We start from the raw sequence: 304 nt of genomic DNA, 5'->3' as shown, positions 1-304 counted from the left end.
ATAGGTCAAGGTAAGCAAATAGAAAATGAGAAACTGCAAGATTGAACATGGTTTGAAGTAAAAAAAAAAACTTAGTGGGGGTGGGGGTGAGGCATGTATTTTAAAGGGATAATAACTCTTCGTACGATATCTATATTTCACAATAAAAACATTGTGAACAACTCATAGAAATATAATGTTCTGTTTTACCACAAAAACGTCAGTTATAGTTATATTCTGATATCTGAGCTTGTCTTCAGATCACATAACCTCCATTGATGGCTGTACTCTGTTATGATATCTTGAGAGATTTTAACAAAAAACC

The sequence above is a fragment of the Lingula anatina genome, chromosome 1, assembly GCF_051362555.1.
Source record: "Lingula anatina isolate TDL-2025a chromosome 1, LinAna3.0, whole genome shotgun sequence".
NCBI lineage: Eukaryota > Metazoa > Brachiopoda > Lingulata > Lingulida > Lingulidae > Lingula > Lingula anatina.
Note: the sequence above shows the minus strand (reverse complement) of the source record.